Consider the following 17,697-nt stretch of genomic DNA (forward strand, 5'->3'; position numbering starts at 1 on the left):
GATCCCTCAGCCAGATGTGATAGCATGCCTGCATTCTGTAATCCTGGCACTTGGCAGGGGAAGGCAGGAATATTGTGAGTTTGAGGCTAGCCTCTGCCACATGCTGATACCCATCTCAAAATCCCCCCAAGAAGGCCAGGGAGAGTAAAGTCACCTGCTGAGCAAGCCTACCTACCTGAGTTCGGACCCCCAGAACCCATGTGAAAAGACAGGTGTGGTAGTGCACAGCTCAGTGAGACGAGAGAGACGGGAATCTCTGAGAGCAGAAACAACAAGACCCTGCCTCAAAACAGAGTGACGAGGCAGAACTACCTCCCCAGAGGTGTCCTCTGACCTTGAGTACACACACACACACACACACACACACACACACACACACACATCCCACAACAACAATTAAACCAAACGAAAGAGTCCAGTCCCTGCTGAGCCACTTTCTGGATAATATTAACCAGAGGCTTCCCTTTTCTCTGCCTCAGTTTCCCAATGCAGAATTATGGGGGTGGGAGAGATGACTATCAAGGATTTTTTTGCAATCCTGATTTTTCCCCTCTAATTCTTTGATCAGACAGAGGAAAGGGAGGAGCGGGTGGGTTGGAAGCTGATGACTGGCATGCTCACTGTGGATGCTCCGGGGGATTCGCCAGCAGTCGCTAGGCAGCCTCCTCTCGGTTGCTGGGGTCCCCTCCCCCTCGCGCTCTCCCCCTCGCCTTTCCTACCCACTCCGAGGGCTTCCTGTAATGAGGTCTAGGTGCTGTTAGATTTAGATTTGTCTTATTCTATCTTTCCTTCCCATAGAGAGGGACTCTGAACGACCATGGATATCGCTGACAGGTCCCCAGTGGAGAAAGAAAAGGAGTCAGGAAAATTAAGAAGGAAGGTGAGATGGAAGAGGAGGAGCTTAGAGGAGGAAGAAAAGAACGGAGAGCGAGGGAGAGTGATGGGTAAGGACGAACATCCAAAAGAGCCAGGTGTGCTGGCGCACAGAATTTAGGAGGAAGAGGCAGACAGATTAGGAATATAAGGCCATCTTTGGCTACATGAGTTTGAGGCCAGCCGGAGCTACATAAGATTCTGTCTCAAAAGGTGTGAGGGATGGGGGATTGAGGACATGGCCCAGTTGGTAAACCACTTGCCTTACAAGTATGAGGATCTGAGTTTGACCCCAGGTCACCTGTAGAAAAGCCAGGTGTGGTACATGTTGATAATCCCAGCGCTGGGAACGCGGAGACAAGCAGCTCTGGGGGCGTGCTGGTCTAGAAGACTCTGTGCTCCAGGCCCATGACCATGAGAGACTCTGTCTCAAAAAAGAGGTGGGGTGGGGGTACGTGAGGAACCACAGCTGCAGTTCTCCTCTGGTCTGCAAACACATGTGCATCTGTGTGCATCAGCACACGCCCCAACGAGAAGGAGAAAGGGGGCAGTTAACAAAGAAGGCCTGGATGGGAGAGAAACAGAGAGGTGGGGGAGCACACAGCACACACCCTGGCGACACATGCGAGTGGAGACAGCTTGGGCTGTTCCAGGACCACAGACAGTTCAGTTTGGCTGGAGATCACTGTGTAGACAAAACTACAGCCAGACTGTCTGTAGGAAGTCTGGAAGGTGTGGCTGGCAATTTCAAACCTTTTATCTCATTTTCTTCTGCTCAGATCCAACGATTATGCTGTGTAAAGCCTAGAGGAGCATTTTTATCCATCCAGTCGTTGAACTAGGGTTGGTGTCCATCCAGCTCCATATCTCCAGAGCAGAGCACAGAGTCTGCTCTGCCTCTAAGCGGTAGTCAGTAAACACTGAGTGCTTGGAGGAAGCCACTCCTGGAACTGTGGCAGAGGGAAGGTAAAGTGAAAAGTTCCAGGCTCCCTAACAGGTTCTTACGTGATTAGAGCAGAGCCAGGCATGGTGACGCACACCTTTAATCCCAGCGGTTGGGAGGCACAGGCAGGGGATGTCCGTGAGGTCCAGGCCTGCATGGTCTACACAGTGAGTTCCAGATCAGCCAGGGCTACATAGTGAGACCCTGTCTCAAACAACAATAAAACCCAAGAATTATAGGTGACCAGAGGAGACTAAAACAGGTTCTCTGTTAGTTTAACCAGAAAAGCGCAGAAGATGGTGACCTTGGGCAGTTTAGGTCACTTGAATGAATCCCGTGGCCTGGAGGACAGCCTGCTAGAACTCACAGAGTTCTGTGTGTGTGTGTGTGAAAAGGGGGAGCCTTATTAGAAAAGGGGAAATTTACCTTCTCTGTATTTTAAGCAGAACTGTTAAAGGAGTTCCTTATTCTTATTGTATGTGTGTGGGTATTTCACCTGCATGTGTAAGGGTACCACATGTGTGCAGAGCCCATAGAGGAGAAGAGGATCCCTGGAACTGGAGTTATGGACAGTTAGTTGTAAGCTGTTATGTGGGTACTGGGAACCGAACCCAGGTCCTCTACAAGAGCAGTAAAGTGCATGTAACTGCTGGGCCATCTCTCCAGCCCTGTGCTTTCTTTTTATTGGTGACGGGGATCCAACTCAGGGCCTCAAACACTGAACATGTCCTATTCTGAGCTACATACCCAGCCTAGAAAAAAGGGAAAATTATCTTTTCCTTTTTTAAATTTTAAATTGGTGCTAAGGATCAAACCCAGGGCTTCACATGTACTAGGCAACTGTCCCACCACTGAACCACGACCCCAGACCAGAGAGAAGGATATTAGAGCCCCGGATGCAGCAGTCAAACGTAGCGGAACAAGGGGAGGCTTGTATAGGAATGGGAAAGGTGAGGATTTTTAAGAGTCATAGAACCCAGGGCTGGGCTAGAATGTTTGCATGAACCCTGGGTTTGATTCCTAGTGCATACACATGCACACAAATGCACACTCACACACGAAGTAGTAGGAATTGAGATGTGCCACAGAGACCTGCAAGCCCCGAGTTAAAGAGTTGGGATTTTCTGTTGAATTTGAAAGGTCCTCGCTGGAACTGTGCTGTGGATGAACGAATCAGGACGCCAAGGTATAGAACAGTCAGAAGGTTCACTGTTTGCTTGCCTATTTGTTTTTGGCAGTGCTGGGGACAGAACCCAGGGCCTCACACACGCTAGCACATGTCCTACCCATGAGCCCCAGCTCCAGCCCTGCCTGAGTTTCAAGTCTCAGAGCAGAATTGCCGTGTCGGAGAACCTTTTCCACTTCCATGGAGACTTCCTTGTGTCTGTAACTAGTGAGGTGGAAGGGATTGTTGGCCCATTCATATTTCTACTTCTGTGAATTCCTTGTTCGCATTCTTTGCCCATTTGCTTAATATCAATGATTAGGAATTCCCTGTACATTTCAGATTCTTGTCCTTTGTCAGTCAAAAGCGTCATCGATGCAATTTCCTCACAGTTAGTGGCTCATCTTTTTGTCCCGTGCCATCTTTCGATGCAGAGAATTTCTGTATTTAGTGTGGTCGACTATATAGTTCAAAAGAATTGAATTTGCAATTCCATTTGCGTGTGTGAATGCACACATGCTACATGCCACAACACATGGGTGGACACCAATGTTGGTCTGCAGGAGTTGGTTCTCCTACCGTATGGGGCCCGGGGATTGAACTTAGGTCTGAAGGCCCCTGTTGAACCATCTCACTGCCCTGCCCCCACTTTATGGTTCTTTGAAAGAGGCCCTGACTCTGTAGCTCATCCTGGTCTGGACCTTGCTATAAAGCACGTTGTTGACACCAAACTTCCGATCTTCCTGTCTGCACCTCTTAAATGCTGGGACATATGCCCCCACCACACCTCATAGGAAACATGAGAAATACGAGAAGTATCTCTCCCATCCACACATACCCTATTAGTCTGTTTCTGTGGAGAATGAAGAATAACACAATTTGTAATTTTTTTGGTGTCTTGTTGAAGAAAATAATTATGGACTCATCTTGATGTCCTGAAGATAATTTTTTGTTACTTTTTTAAAAAGGTTTGTTTCATTTCTAATTTATACGTGTATGTCTGTGTCTGTTCACAGACATACATTTGTGAGTGTGGTGGCCTGCAAGGTCCAGAAGAGGGTGTCAGATACCCCGGCCTCACGGCTGGTTATGAGCTGCCCGGCCTCACGGCTGGTTATGAGCTGCCTGACGTGGGTGTTGGGATCTGAACTTGAGTCCTCTGCAAGCGCTGTACACACTCAACCACCACGCCATCTCTCCAGCCACAATTTCCCTGATACTTCTAAAAAGTTTAAAGTTTTACTTTCCAAATTTAGGTGTTTAGTACAACTAAGAGTTATGTTCATGCTACAAGGCAGGAATCCAGTTTTATTTTTTTCCAAATGAATAACCAATTGTTCAAAATTATTTTTAAAATAATCCATCTGTACCAGTTTTCAGGGCTGACATAACAAATTAGTACCAACCTGGTGACTTAGAACAATTGAAATTTATTTTCCCACAGTCCAGGGGGTCAGAGGTCAAGCTGTGAGCAATGTCAGTCCTTTCCGGGACTCTGAAGGAAGAAGCACCTCTCGTCTCCCTCCTGGCTTTTCAGGGTGGCCACCACCTTGGCATTCCTTGGCTTTGTCTGTCTCTTGAGTGTGGCCTCCATTTTCACATTGTCGTCGGAGTGTCTTCACGTGTTCTTGTTTTTGGAATAGTCTTTGGAGGTCCACCCCAAACCCAGGATGTTTGCTTTGTTTTTGGGACAGTGAGAAACTGCACCATTATGGCAGCTAGACCGCCCTCCACGGGCCTCAAACCAGCAGCCCCCTGCCTCTGCCTACCAAGTGTTGTGGTATGCCTGCACTGCCATGCCCAAATTAGGACAAGCTCTTCATGAAATCCTGAACTGATTCCATCTGTCCCCACTGTTTCTGTTTTATTGGGGGGCCTTACTTTGTAGCCCAGGCTGGCCTGGGACTCAGCTGTAGTACTTATTGCCCCAGTACTCTCGTTCCGTCCTTCCATGTCCTGAGATTCCAAGTGTGAGTCACTGCGTCCAGCTTAAACCCTATTTCCAAATTAATAGTTTTAATTTTAAGGGGGGCACAAATTTGGGGGTGACACTACTCAACACATTGTCACATCTCTTACTTCTCTTTTGTGGATAACATTTCTGGTATTCAGCAAACTTCCCTGGAGTGGGGCAGAATCTCATTTTATTTTCTTTAATTTGTGTGTGTGTGTGTGTGTGTGTGTGTGTGTGTGTGTGTGTGTACACGCACACTTATGCACAAACACATACATGGAGGTCAGAGGACAATTTCCAAGAGAATCGTCTCTTTGACCTTGCTGAGGCAGAGTCTCTCTGGTTGTTTCTGTCACTCTGTCCCCCGGGGCTAGCTCTGTCCTCCATGCTAGCTCTCTTCCGGGCTAGCTGGCCCTCAGGCTTCCAGGTGATTCTTCTGTCTCTACCTCCCATTTCCCTGTAGGAGTGCTGAGATCACAGATGAGTCACCACATGTGTCTTTTTGCGTGTACTGAAGACAGAACTTAGGATATCAGTCTTGTACAGCAAGAGCTTTACCTGCTGAGCCCTCTCAGCCTTGCCCTGGTTGTGTTTTGAGATAGACTCTGTCTTCCTATGGAGCCCAGATTGGCCTCAACCTCCAAATGCCTGCATTTGCCTCTTAAACATTGGGCTAGCCGCCAGAGCACTCATTTTATAATATGAAGCTCTGATGAAATGCTTATACATTTTTCATGTGCTAATCTTATTTGATACTTGCAATAATACTTCAAGGTTGATACTTCTAAAACCACCCACATTGCTAGGGGATATACCTGTCAGCATTTGCCAGCTTATGATATGATAACAAACATCCCCAAACCTTCAGTGGCTTGCAGCACAGTTTTCTCCTTTGAATCCACAGCAGCAGCAGTGGGAGGCGGTTGTGGGTCATCTTTAGCTCTCTGTGTGTCTTTTCATTCCTGGATGCAAAATATAGGCACAGTTCCTATACAAGATGCACTGTTCCACTGGCTGAGAGTATTAAGAGTAAGGTTTTAGACTCAAACATGCATTGGCCTTCAGCTCTCCGGTTCATATTTCTCTGACCAAAGAAATTCCTGTGGTCAGCCTTGACATGGGCTGGGGAAGTGCACACTCCTCCTGAAAGGGTGCTCAAGTCACAGGGCAACTCATTAGATCATTTCAGCAATCCTCTCACTGGCAAAGAGGAAGGGCAAGTGATGAAGAACCATACTTGGACTACAGGGGCTGAGGAACCAGCTCACATAGCTGGGAAGTGGCAGAGTTTGGATTCAAACTCGGCCTTCTAAAGCCATAGCATGTACTGGGTCTCCACTGCCTGCTGGATGGAATCTACATATTTCTAAGATGCAAATGTGCAGTGCCCAGCCTCATTCCTTTTGTGTGTGATGGACTTACTCTTCAAGACGCCAGTCCATTCTCAAGTCTTTTGAGAGAATCATTACCATGGGTCACACAGCCCCTCAAATTGGTGGGGTCTGCACCTGCAGAGTCAACCAACCATGGATTAAAAGTCCTAGGAAAAGGGAGCTGGAGAGATGGCTCAGTGGTGAAGAACACTTGTTGCTCTTTCAGAGGACCCAGGTTTGATCCCCAGCACCCACATGGTGGCTCACAACCATCTGTAACTCCAGTTCCAGGGAATCTGATGCTCTGTTTTTACCTCCATGGGAACCAGGCACACACATGGCATACATACATATGTGCAGGCAAAACACTCAAACACATTAGATAAATCTAAAACAAATCTAAAAATACTTTTTGTTTGTTTGTTTGTTTGTTTGTTTTTTAAGATGCTGTTTCTCTTTGTAACCCTAGTTGTCCTGGAGCTCCATCTGTAGACCAGGCTAGCCTCAAATTCACAGAGATCCACCTGCCTCTGCCTCCTGAGTGCTGGGATTAAAGGCATGTCCCACCACATACCACACCTGTCTTAAAATTACTTAATTTTTTTTTTTTTTTGGAGCACCCATTACCTAAGCTAAATCTTTTAAAGAAAGGAGGCAGGGCACAGTAGAAGGGAGACTATTCACTCTGTTGACGTTCCCTCTTGCTTGCCTAGCCTTCTCTCTGCCAGGCAGTGGTGTTGACAAATGCCATTAATCCCAGCAGTCAGAATTAAAGAGGAGAATCTCTGTGAGTTTGAGGCCAGCCTAGTCTATAGAGTGAGTTTCTGGACAGCCAGGTCTGTTACACAGAGAAAACCTCCCAAAAATAACCAGCTTGGGAAAAGAAAATTGCATCTGTATGGAATATGCTGATTTTTTCTTATCATTATTTGCTAAGCATCACAGTATAACAATTGTCTATATATAATTTATATTGTGTTGAGTATTATAACTAAACTTGAAGTCATGTGTTTGGTTTATGCAAATGCTATGTCATTTTATATAAAGGATTTGAACAGCCACCATTCTGGTACCCACAGTGGGGTTTCCTAGAATCAAACCCTAACAGACCCTAAAGGATATCAGTATAAGTTTGTCCTTTCTCTTATCCCCTCTGAAGGGTAGGGACATACTCTCCTTTGTCCGGGGTGCCTTCTGCCCCTGGTTGCTTCTTATACAGTGTTCCCGGAGTACTGGAGGAGATGAGGTGAATAGGGAGGCGCACGCTGCAACTGGATCGTTCTCTTGAGGATGACAACATTGTCCTATTTTCCACCTCTCTAAACTGAGCTTAGCACCTTGTGCTTAGGTGACTCTGGCAGGTCCGTGACACATGACTCACCTTGTGAGCCTTCAGCTCTGTCACCACCAGGCCCTGGGCCAGGGTGTGCGCTGCAGGAGAAGGGAGGCGGAAATAACTTTCACCTTCCAGAGGTCTTTCCCTTCCCCCAGGAAAAAGATAAGGTCCTTCCCTTAGTGGGTTGGGCAATTTCCTCCTAGGAGGAAGAGGGGTCGCTGGAAGTGCAGAGTCAAGAGTTGAGAAGACGGAGGAGCACCCAGGCACCACAGAGATCTTGGTTAACTAGTCCAAATGGCTGAATGCAACCACCAAGAACTGGAGATAACGGTGGTCTTGTTCTTCTCCGAGTTAGTTTTAAAATACTCAGTAAAGTGCTGGGTGTCTTTGGGAATGCAGCCTTGAAATCGCAAGGATCAGAGCTGGAACCTCCATGCTAGACCAAAAGGCTGTAGAAGACTCGGAATTTCTGCAAGCCACGGCGTCCTCTTCTATAAAATGGAAATAATAATTAGAGCTATCTCCCAGGATGAGAAAATTATGTAGGTGCCTAGCATGTACCAAGAGCTCAATAATGTTGGTTATTTCCAAACAAGATAATGATGCTGATTATGTAAGGAAAAACCCAAGGCGGTTTCATTGGCAAAAAGAGATGGGCAATTTTGGCGGGGTAGTTCAGTGGTAGGTTGTGTGCTCTGAATGTGCAAGACCCTGGGGTTCAGTCCCCAGAAGCAAAGGAAGGACGGAGGGACAGAGTCAAGCTTCTTAGAACTGGTGGATTCTTTTAGCCAAGTATGGGGCGTGGCCCAAAGGAATGAGGAAGCTGTCCAGGAGTTGACCTGGCACACAGCACAGTTTGCCTTTAGAGATCTGGGGGTGGGGTGGGGGAGCTGGGGGTGGGGGGTAATGTTTGCTGACCCTTCCAAAAGCTCAGGAGCCCTGTTCCTTATCTCAACCTACTTCTGCCATCTACTTGTCTCTTCTCTGGTGTCCCCAACAAGCCCAGTCACCAAATCTCATGGCTGCTCCTTTGAAATAATAATGATACTAAGTTGTTACTTTAAAAGTTAAACTGGCTTCCTCTTCAATGCTATCCCAGTAACCTCTCATTCTCTGTCTTCCATTCAAAGGATCCGGAGTTAGGAGGGGCCGGGAGATCACTTTGCATGCCCCACATGGAAATACTGGAACCTGGGAGAAGTCAGTCACCCACAGACAAACAATAAGCTGGTGTCAGCGACTAGCTTAAGCCTGGGTTCTAATCCCTGAGCTCCTAACCCCAGCCCAGGTTTCCAGTCACACCGGTCCTTGGGTTTCTAATCTCTGATTTCCTGGACCACTGCAGTCTCCCAAATGGGCCCCCCTGACTCTGGCCTCTCCCGGTGAACTTGTTCTGGTGTGGTAGTGTCAACCATCAGAAGGTATAGGACCTAGAGGTGAGTCCTATGGTCGCACTATGGCCCAGCCAGGGCAGCACAGACCATCACATGATGATCTAGCAGCATGGCACTGATCTGGACTTTCCCTCCTATCAGAACTGGCTTGTTTTTACCTTGAGAGTTGTCCTCTCGCTCCTGGTTCTGCCTCTCAATGAAAATGTGGTCTGAAAGTAGTTATTGACTTTAACTAAGTGACCCAGACTTATTTGATCTAAACATTAGAGAGGGGTTTTGTTTATTTGTTTTTCTTTCTCTTTTCTCAGTGCTGGAGAATGGAACTCAGGGCTTCTTCCAATGCTAGACAAGTGCTCTAGCCACTGAGTACATCCCCAGCTCTAGAGAGTTCTTTATGGTGAGCTGGACTCATCCTCCTGGATGTCTACCCATTGGAGCTGAATGCAGTTCCTTCAAATCCATTCAGTTAGAAAATCTGTAATCAGTGTTTCATATGAGCCATATCTTGGGTAGACTAGGTACTGGGGGAATGGGCAGAGATCTGTTCCACAGGGATCCTTCTTCCAGAGAAAGCCTAGGGGTTCATGTGCACAGATCTCTTGTCTTGCTTAGTAGACATAAATGCAGTGACAGGGAACAGATCACATGCCCTTTCTGGGTGTCAGCCTACAGATGGCTGGAGATAGCCGCCACACCCTTCTCCGGGCCACTTACACACACATCACATCATGTGATGTTCAGGTCCTCAGCATTCTGGTCCCCTCCTTTAGACATGCGTCAGCGTGACAGTGTGTGCCTCAGAAGCGGGGCCTGCAGCTGAGGGCTGCGGTCTAGCTGGGATCTCTCTAGAACAACAGACAAAATGGCTCACTGCTGGCTTCAGTTGATAGAAGATACTCACATTCTTGACCCCCTCCCCCCATCGCATCCCTGAGCTCAAGGTCAAGTAAAAATCTTGAGATGGTTTTCATGGAAACTGTTCTTAATTTAGATTCTTCTACACTATGTTTTGTGCACTTCGATCTCATGGAGACGCTCTCTAGTTACCAGTGCCCCCCCCCCCATGACTGTTGAGTGCCTTGGTCATCAGCCACATCTCAGCTGCTCAGTAGCCACGGGCAGCTAGTGGGTGCAGACAGTGCAATCACAGAACATTTTCTCAGACATCTCTGGTATAGACCTAAGACAGGACTTTATGCTCACTCTGGGTGGCAGCTCATTTTGTTAGTCTCAGCTCAGTCTTCAAGCCTATTGGGGTCTTCTGGAAGTTCTCTCTCTCTCTCTCTCTCTCTCTCTCCTCTTTCTCTCTCTCCCCTGCTGATAGCAGCAGATCTGATTAGCAGTTCCTATCTCCTCAGCTTCATCTAAAACTACTGATAACAACCCCCTCCCTAGAGCAGAGGGCATAGGAACCACGCCCATGCCATCAAATAGTTGTTTAATAAATCAGGTCTCTGAAGCAGGGTCTGAGCTGGGTACAGGGAACTACAGGGCGACAGAAAAACACCCGTAAAGAGAGTCCTGTAATGGTGGGTGCTGACTGTAGTACTTCAGTTACCTTTACTTCATATTCAGGGCTGGCCTGATGCTTAGGTGTGGGAGTTCAAAGTCAGCTTCCAGGGTTCAGATCTTGGCTCTGCCTCTTTTCAAGCTATGTAGAGACTTTGTGGTAATTTCTACTCTCTGGTGTAACTGTAGAGACCAAACGAATTAATGCAGTATGACTTTTTTTTTTTTTTTTTTTTTTTTTTTTTTTGAGACAGGGTTTCTCTGTGTAGCCCTGGCTGTTCTGGAACTCCCTTTGTAGACAAGGCTGGCCTCGAACTCACAGAGATCCACCTGCTTCTGCCTCCGAGTGCTGGGATCAAATGCATGCGCCACCACCACCCGACTAGTTGGACTCTTAAAACAATGTCTGGAATGTAAGTGTTCCAAATAAGCGAATTGTTGGTTCTTGTGATGAATTGATTTGCATCCTGGACTTTTCCAGACATGCTGTGGAGGAAAGCTGGGCAAGCTCTGTGTTAGGGCCTTGGTCTCCTTCTTCCCCCCCTTTAGTTTATCGATGTCCTTGGAGGTGCACACCATGCCTCCCCTTCAGCTGTTCGCTTCCAAGCTGCTCTTAGCACCCTGTACTGGAGGTGGGTGGGGTGGGGAGGAGGAGACGGGGTGGGGGAGGGGAGGAGATGGGAGCACAGCCAAGAACCAGAATTACTGGCCTTAGCTTTGCCTCTGTGCTACCTGGGGCAGATTTAGGTGGATCACAGCTGCCATCTGAGCTATGGTTAGGGCCAAGAGAGACGAGGAGGTGAAGGTGTTTGCGTTTAGGAGTCTGCCCATGTTGTCACCCACGTCCTGACTTACAGTAAAACGCTGCAAGTTCTTGTATTTACTTCCTCCTCGTTTCTTCCCTTCAAATTCTAATGACGGAGGCTGGATGTTCCTGGCCTTCCTGGGTCTGGCCCTTGGCCCGAGAACGCAAGCGCAGGAATTCTCTCGGTTTCTTCATGTATGTACTAGGGCACCTATAGACGCCCTACCTTCTCGGGGTGCCATTCTGGGCTCACTGATCTGGTTACTTTGCCCCCTTCCTATGTTTGACTTTAAGTGTGTTTGAAGCAGGACCTTTGGCAGAAGCCCGGTAAGGGCCAGGGCGAATATAATCCCAATTCAGAGAAGCACTTTACTTTGGGCATGCTTGGGTCTACGGGTCTACGGGTCCCAGGACCATGGGCTCGGCCCTTGCTGAGCTCCCATAGGGTGCAAAGGGCTGCCACCTGAGACTGGCTGGGAAGAGCTGCACGGCCCTTCGCAGCTTCGGCCGGCCGTCTGAACAATAGAAGGGAGGTTGGAGGTTGGTGGGCGTCGGCCAGGTCCCTGCGGGAGGGAGAGGAGACCGGTGGGGCTGCTGGGCCACCGGGTTAGCCCAGGCAGGGCACCCGCTTGAAAGCCGAACGGGCTCGGTGCGGGCGGCGACTCTGGAGGAGGTGGGGTAAGGCCAAGCCTACCGGGCTGGGACCTGGAAGGAGAGAAGGCTCGGTGTGGAGTCTCCTCCTCGTGGTCCCGCTGCTTGCCCGGGCCTCTGAGCTCCACCGAGGTTCAGGTGGGCGCCTGGCCCACGTGGGGAAGCGAGCGGCGCGGGCTCGTGGGGCGCACCCCCCTCCGAGCGCCCCTCCCTGGGACCGGACGCGGCTGCTCCGGGGCAGCTGGGCTCTCGGGGCCAGTGGGTTGCGCTCGCGGCTCGCACGGCCCTTCGGCCGCTGCCTGGCCGGGATCGCAGCCGCCTCCTCCCAGGGAGCCGCCGGGGCGGGGCAGAGGGGGAGAGGGGGAGTGCGGAGCGGGCGGGGAGGGGGCTGAGCGCTGTGGGAGGGAGCGAAGGAGCCAGCGAGCGAGCGAGCGGGGCATTTCTGCGCAGCTTCTGAGCGCCTCGGAGCCCGCCAGGGCGGCCACTGATCGCAAGAACAGAGAGACAGACAGACAGACGGCTCCCGGAAGGCGCGCCGCCACCACCAGGTTAGCAGGGCGCGGAGACCGCGCAGGCTGGCGCCGTGTCCCGAGCCTCGAGTACTGGAGGACGTGTGTGGCCGGAGCCGCGAGCTTCGATTCGTGTCTTTGCCGGTACGTGTGTCGGGGTCCCAGTCACCGGGCGTGCGTTGAGTGTGAACGCGCGTGTGTATCTGTGGATCGGTACAAGTGGATGTTTGGCGTGTACGCGCGTGTGCATCTGTGTAAGGGTGTGAGCCTTTGGGGCTGGGTGGTGTATTAATCTGGGTGAGGGTCTGTGTGTCTGCTTGTGCTTATCCGCGGATGTGCCTGGAGAGGGTGTGTCCCAATGTGTAGCAGTGTGTACATCTGGATGAGGGTGTGTGCCTGAACCGATGGCTTCGCTTGTGGCTGAACCCTATGGCGTGTGTGTGTGTGTGTGTGTGTGTGTGTGTGTGTGTGTATTTCGCTGTGTGCGCGCCAGTGTGACTCCCCGTGTGTGTGTGTGTGTGTGTTCGCGCGCGCGCGCGTGTGAGGGCGGGTGTGCACCCGCGTAGCCCCTGTGTGCGTGTGCTCGGCTTTGTCTCCGCACTGCCGGGAGGAAGGGGGTGGGGGCGGCGGCCGAGGCACTGGCGTCGCCCGGAGCCCCACACTAGCCGGGGAAGTGGGTGGCAGCGGCGGCGGGGGCGTCCTAGCTGAGTGGAGACTCCCTGCTGGCAGGTGGGCAGCCACGCCCGGGGTACGGGAGAGAGAGAGCCCTACTGACAGCAGAGCCTGATTCCAGGCTGAGCTGGAGCGGAGGGCGTGGCCTGCCTGAATCCCGGGTGTGTGCTTATGAGGGGTGGGGTGGGTGATTGGGTGTGAAGGGGTGTGTGTGTGTGTGTGTGTGTGTACAGGCGTGGGTGTGGGTGCTGGTAGCAGCAACAGCGACCCCTCGACTAGTAAGTAACCCAGCGGGTTCTGAAATCCGTTTCCTTGTGGTGTAAGTACCACCACCCAGGACCAGAGACAGCCCAGCCTGGTCAGCTACACTCACACCCTCACCCTCTTACTGGGCAGAGCAGCAGCCTAGGTACCCTAAAATGACTAGTAAGACGATCACTGTCTTAAAGGGCCAGCGCCCCATGCCAAGGAATCCCCTCTCAGGAGGTCTCTGTACTTTGAGAGATGTGTCTGTACCTCTTCCTCCATGTGTTGGGCGCTGCATGCATTTCTAGTCTGTGTGCATGTGTGCATTCTCCCTGTATATTTCCTGTGCATTCAGCTGCATGTGTACATGTTAGTGATGAACGGTAAATAAGATAACTCCGGATGTATATGTTCATCTGTTTTGACAAGTTCTGGTATATTTGTTTTTATGAGTGTAGCTGTTTGTGTGTTGGTGAGCCTGCATGCGGGGCTGTATAAGAAGTGCCATTTTGGTGCTAACTGGAATAGGGTAGGAAGTCCCCTATATTTGAAAAACAAGGTGAAAAGGAAGGTTGGGGATTTGGTCGCTGACTTTACGGCTTTCAGATACAGGTCCTGAGATGTGTGTAGGTAGATTGGGTTTGACAAGGATCTAGAGAAACAGAATCTTACAGAGGGAAGGGAAGAGAAGGACGTGCAAACTCAAACCTTCTGCTCTTCTCGCTAGCTCCCCTCCTCCTTGCTGCTTGGCGTGTGTACAAGGATAAGTGTGCAGGATTTGGAGTGGAAAGCTGGGGGTGTAAAAGGGTGTAAAAGGAAGACAAGCGGATGGTGATGGGGGGGAGAAGGCAGATTTCTGCAACTTTTAAACTGTTTTCCTGCCAAAGGCTGCAGAGGCAGGGAAAGCTGGCCTTATCTCTTCCCCTGAATACACATCCCAGGAGAGGTGCTGTGGGTGTCACTCACAGCCACTGCGATGTGGCCCAAGGGTCCGTGTCCGTCCGTCCCCCCCCACCCCCGCACTTTGACAACAACCAAACCTTTTGTGCTTATTTTTTATTAAGTTTCTTTTCTTTTAAAGACTCACAACTTCCGAGCCTCAGTTTCTCTGGTTAGACGGCTAGGGAGCTCAGGGTTGGCTCTTCCGAGGGCTGGACTTTTGCTCAGAGTGCTAGACTTGTCTCATTACTACGATTTAGGAATTCCCTGTTCTTAAAAATATTGTCATTTTTTATATGTATGGAGGGAGCAAAGGTCAGAGGATAACTTGCAAGAGTCGGTTCTCTCCTTTTACAACGTGGGCCTCAGGGATGGAACTCGGGTCATCAGGCTTGGTAGGAAATGCCTTTATCCACGGAGACATCTTGCTTGCCAGGAATTCACCCTTCTCGACCCCAGAGATCCTGGCTGTTTTCCCACTCACCATCTGGCACTTTCCTCACTAGAGCCTAAGGAGCGGGTGCCCAGTGTGGTCAGCTTACCACCTGCAGCAGGGTTGCCAGTGTCTTAGAAATGCAAATTTGGAGCCTCCTGGTAGACCTACACAATACGAAAATCTGGGGATGGGGCCTAGCACTCTATGTTTTGACAAATGCAAATTATTCTGACCTGTTCTACAGCTCAGTAGAGGAGCCAGGAACTTCTAGGTTGGAACAAGGGACAGCCCCTCCTTTCTTGGGTTGTCATACATGTCCATGAAGTAGCCCCCAAACCTACCTTAGGAGCCCTGGGTCTTGCTTGTCTTCTTAGACAATAACTCCTTTGCTCACCAAAGCAAAATCTCACTCTGGAGCTTCCTAACTATGCTCATTTTCTCCAGACCTTACCTTGACTTACCAAAACGCAGGTGAAATCCTGTCCTTGCCCACTTGACTCTGGCTGGGATTTTGTGCATGCAGGCCTCTCTGTCCAGCACCCCAGTCCCTTTTCTTTTGGGGGCGAGCAGGGCTTTGCCAACTCCCTCGGCTAGGCGAGTATTTTCCTTCATTTATTCTTAGAGCTCCTGGCTCTCCTAGGGCGTGTGAGCGTTTGTAATTATACTTGAACTTGTTAGTTGTTTGACTGTCCTCCCTCAACTAGACTGTAAATGCCATCTGGGCAGGGACTTGCTTGTTAATCTTCCTAGTGTCCCACATAGTGTCTGGCTTTTGGTTTGTATTCGATAAGTCTGTCAAATGAATTAATGTCTAAAATAGGAGATGATACTAAATGATGTCCTTTCTTAATTTAGTTTCTCCTTAAGCTTTGATGGTGTACTGTCCAAGCAGGACACGGATTGTTCTCAGACAGGTTATCTTTTTTCCTCCTGCATCTCCTGGCTGAAGACTCGAGCTCTCACTGTGTGCCCTGAGCTGGGCTGGCTCTGCCAGGGGAAGGCAAGAGAAAGCTCTTGGGAGACACAGTCTAGCTTGTGTTCTGTGGCCTTTTGAAATAGGATCCCATGATCCTGTGCAGAGGAAGAGCAATGAATGAGGAATCAATCTAAAGGTCTGGAGTAGACTGGACACATCCCTTCTCCTCCTTTGCGTGTTTCTTCTTCCACCGAATGAAGGGTGGGGATGACTGTAGAGTAATCCCTCCTGATCCAATGAGGATTTGGCCCCAAACTCCCTAGGGGATGTCTAAAAGTGTGACTAGTACTGAATCCTGTACATGCCATATTTTTTCATATTGAGCTGAGAACTTTCATGTTTTCACTTAAAGGAAGTGCTTTGTGGCTTCCCTGGTATATCTCTATTGCCAACATCACTATTCTTAAGCCTTGGGACCACTGTTGTGTGACATAAGGACTGAACGCATAGATGGGGTCCCAGTGCAGCAGCTGGTCTGGTGACTGAGATGGCTGTTGAATGACCAACTGGTAGGGAGCAGACAGACACACTGGACAAGGAGTGACCCGTGTCTTAAGCGGAACAGAGCAAGAAAAAAAAATGGCTTCCTCGTGCTCCTCGGAACAGTCTACAACTTAAAATGGCTGGATTGTGTTTTTCTGGAATTTGACATTTCATATTTCCAAACCGTAGTTGACAACTGAATCAGCTAAGGAGGGCCTCTTGTGGTTACTGACCCCGGCGCCAGAGTCCTTCAAGGTTTGCTATATACTAGTGGAACAGTGACTTACCTCTTCCTGTCTCCTCACCTGTAAAATGAACCAATAGAAATCTCTGTTTCACAGGGTTGAGTGAGAATTCAATGAGACAACACATACGGAACACTCCGCACAATGTGGGCACAGAATAAACGTTTGGTAAATGTTAGCTGTTATTACTCTTACGGCTACTGCTCAGTTTGGTCCAACCTGCTTGAATGCCTTCGTGTTGGGCCCTGGGCCTGCAGAAGGAAAAACGGATACAGCAGTATTCACACACATCCTGGGGTGGCAGCAGATATGACGGAAAGCTGCCGTCCCACAAGGTGGGGAGGTGCGGCTGCCTCGGGAGGAAGAGCCGAGATGGCGTTTGTGTTAGATATGGTCTTGTGGTAGTTGGGTCAGTATGCGCAAAGGCAAATGTGGCTTTTTATCCCAAGGAGTTTCACGTGGTTGAAACAAAAACTAGTGGGTGGTAGGGACTGAGTGGGTGGCTGCAGAACCGGGGCAGGCAGAATGGATCCAGATCTGTGGAAGAGCTTGACCCAGCCTTGCCGGTGGGGGGGCACTCCGGAAGAGAAGTAAGCGACCAGGGAGGATTTGCATTTCAAAAACAGCTCTCCAGGTAGTGGGAGTGCTGACTTTAGGTAGAAGAGGAGGATTGTTGACGACCAGGATAGGTCAGGGTGCAGCGTGATAAACTCAGTGGGAGCCAGTTTGTGTGTGTGTGTGTGTGTGTGTGTGTGTGTGTGTGAATGGACTGACCTCTCTTGGGCTTGGAGATCCTCTTAACTGCACAGCTGCCTGGTGAGTGGGCACCTGGAACCAGAGCTGTAGATTCCGGTCTGCTACAGTGTGTTACCTTCCTGGTGCCCCAGGCCAGGGAGCTCAGAGCCACAGACCTAAATCCTCTCAGTTCTAGAGGCTAGAAGCCCAGCATCCACAGTCAGCCTGGTGGCACCTTCTGCCTGTGGAAGTCTGTTCCCTGTTCCCCTTGGCTTCTGGAGAAGGCCAGAAGTGGTGCCTTTGATCTGCTGCCCAGTCTGCCTCTGTCGTCAGGTGATTTTCTTCCCGTCTTTGCTGCTCCTTTCTTTTAAGGTTTAGGACCTGCCCTGATCCTCTGTGTTCTCATTTTCATTTAACTATCACATCTGCAAAGACCCTATTTCCAAATAAGGT

General features: G+C 49.8%; 1 protein-coding gene across 7 annotated transcripts in view; it reads left to right on the forward strand.

The window, feature by feature from the left end:
• The window catches only part of Epb41l1 (erythrocyte membrane protein band 4.1 like 1), a 159,693-nt gene that overhangs the window by 15,010 nt on the left and 126,986 nt on the right, over positions 1-17,697 (forward strand). For 2 of the 7 annotated variants that reach the window (XM_076571024.1, XM_076571023.1), the window contains exon 1: positions 12,446-12,551. The exons of 1 other annotated variant lie outside the window; for it this stretch is intronic. The gene's annotated coding sequence lies outside the window, so the exon portion shown is untranslated. Of the gene's footprint in view, positions 1-11,970; positions 12,142-12,397; positions 12,657-17,697 lie in introns of those variants that run through there. 4 more of the 7 variants (XM_076571022.1, XM_042276623.2, XM_076571035.1 and 1 more) reach the window with 3 other exon arrangements.

The sequence above is a fragment of the Peromyscus maniculatus genome, chromosome 4 (assembly GCF_049852395.1).
Source record: "Peromyscus maniculatus bairdii isolate BWxNUB_F1_BW_parent chromosome 4, HU_Pman_BW_mat_3.1, whole genome shotgun sequence".
NCBI lineage: Eukaryota > Metazoa > Chordata > Mammalia > Rodentia > Cricetidae > Peromyscus > Peromyscus maniculatus.